The sequence below is a fragment of the Fragaria vesca genome, linkage group LG2 (assembly GCF_000184155.1).
Source record: "Fragaria vesca subsp. vesca linkage group LG2, FraVesHawaii_1.0, whole genome shotgun sequence".
NCBI lineage: Eukaryota > Viridiplantae > Streptophyta > Magnoliopsida > Rosales > Rosaceae > Fragaria > Fragaria vesca.
Window position 1 is genome coordinate 26,356,901 of NC_020492.1, and position 2,744 is coordinate 26,359,644.

Sequence of the window (2,744 nt, forward strand, 5' to 3'; positions counted from 1 at the left end):
AAGTATTACTTTTAGATTAGAAATATGAAATGACATGTAATTTCCACATCATTTGGTGTTGTGCTGACATCATTCATACAATAAATCTGGACCGTTGAGCTAATGGCTCACAATCGATGTTAAAATTTGTGTCAAATATGGTGTCCCTTAAACCGAACCCATGATATAATTTGAGAAAATAACTAAGCAATCTCACAATATCGCTCGGAAGAGCTACTAGATTACTAGAATAATACTATATGTACGCATCACTTTATCACAACCATAAATTTTAATGCCATCATGATACATATATCACTAGCTATATCCAACAATTTTTTTAAATTGTATAAATTTTATAAAAAATTTTGCTACAAAAAGTTTAGGTGAGTTCTCGGTTAGGACATACCACCATTGTCATGGCAAGGCTGCAACCTTAATCTGAAAGGACTTAAGGTAGACACGTACATATTACACTAGACCTTAAATATGAATTTCCACTAAAGAATTTACATATCGTGAACCAAACAAGGTAGGGATCAAACTTGGATGAGGTCTCCACCCAATGACGAATTCATGTATGGACGACTCTAGGCAATTAGTTATCAAGCCATGCAAATATGGCAGAAAAGTGCAAACCCTGGGGAAGGAGACGACTTGCAGCCCTCATTCTTCTTTTTTTGTTTCTTTCCAGCTCCAAACGACTTCGGTTTAGACATGTCAATATATACACGTCGTTTCATACAAAAATAAAATAAAAAATAAACGAAAAGACTGACACAAGAAGATGTATATTCCGAATAAGACTTTGCTTCTTTTTAACCGCAATAGGATTGGCTACACGTCTTTTTTAATTGAATCATATTTTTTCTTTGCAAATTATTTTGTTCTCTCAAGTAAGTGTGTTCTTCTTCGTTATTTTTTGTTTTCTATCGTGAATTGAAGATGATGCTTTTTAAGTTTGAGTTTGATGATGTGTTGTTAATTTGATATATTCAATTATGCTTTAAAAGTCTAAATCTTTGTCTTGACTGAGATAAATTTCTAAATCCATCACTGTCTCCGCTACAAGTCCGCCTTTATGTTTATACACCTTATTTTGCATATACCGTCTGAGCCAAACCTGGTTGCTATATCCAACAAATTTTACATCCAAAACTAAACAAATATGTTTGCTACAAAAAAATAATTACACTAGTTTATACATCGAAACTCAAAGCATGGTTCGCATGGAGGAACATAATTAATTAAAAGATTACCTGCAGAACTACTACGTTATGTATGTAAAGTTCTAAACCAATAAAAACACAAGTGTCACTGTTCTACGCCACAGTAAGTGCTTCTGTCATTTCGAGATGATCGATCAAGGAGACGAACAAGAACAACTTGATATCGTGATTAATTCTTTAGGCCATGACGTCTTTCTTTTTTAATTCGATGTTTCTGATCGATAATGACTGATATTATATACAAACCCCAGTATTATAACTTCGATTATGTTCCCCTTCCTTTAAAAAAATTATTTATACTCCAATAATGATGTTCTTAAGCACTATTTTATAAGGCCACAATCATGATAATAATGTACGTAATCGATCAAATCCTTCATATTATACTAATTAATCACCAGCTATCACTATCCCAACTCTGTTTTTAAAGTTGAAACATTACATTGGTTAATTTTCTAATTGGGGCAATTAACAAATAATGCAAAGCATCTTAGGCCACTTGCTTGGAAATTGGAAACCCAAAAGTAAATGCAATTTCATAAAAGTACTTTGTTCAAGTACTTGTGCTATGCCTTTCTTTTTCTTGTTGGAATAATACTCATTGCACAAGTTAATCAAGAGGAGGCTAAACTAAACTAAACCCACAAGTGTTGTTGCTTTTCTTGATCAATTATCTTTTTTGTGTTTTTATAGACAAAGTCTAATTAGCAAGTTGTTTTCACTTCTACAATGATAGTTTGGTTAAGAAGAGTTGTACACGGCTACAAGCAACAATGGCTATGGGTTTTATCACTTTGTGTAAGCTAGTAAGAAATGTGGATGTGACATGTTGCAATGATTCATAAATCGTTTTCAAAAACCTTGACAGTTTGCCGCGTACAAAATTTATAGCGGTTAGTAACTTAATATGAATGAACAGTTGTATTGCCAAAAACAAATATGTTACCTGAAAAATATAAACTTTATTTGATTTAACGTACGTTCGTTGGTGACTGAAATGAAAAATATAAACTTTATTTGATTTAACGTATGTTCGTTGGTGACTGAAATGATAGTATATACTATAATACCTTATAATGACTCGGGTATTAAACATTTTAGTCTCTTAACTTTTCATAGTGTATCATAGTTTAAATAAAAATATGCACTAATTAGTTTAACCAGGCCCGCTCACCTGTGGGACAACAATTAAGGGACAAAACGGGATAAAGTGATGACAGCCGTTGAATTATTAATGAAATGATCTTACGGCTAGAAAAACATATACATTAAAACCTAATTATCAGAAACCCTGTTCTTCTCTCTCGACTCTTTTCTGGTCCATGCCTTGAACCATGTCTTGGATCTATCTCTCTCTCATCCATGAAACCTTCCACCATGTCCTGGATTGAAAGCACCACCATCTTCCCTCATGAACAAAAACACAGTTTCGCACTTTTGTGAGTTTGTCTCTTTCCTCCGATTAACAAATTCACTCCAATTCTTTTCTTCTTCTTCTCCAATCTAAGTTTGAGTATCAGACCCAAAAAAAAAAAA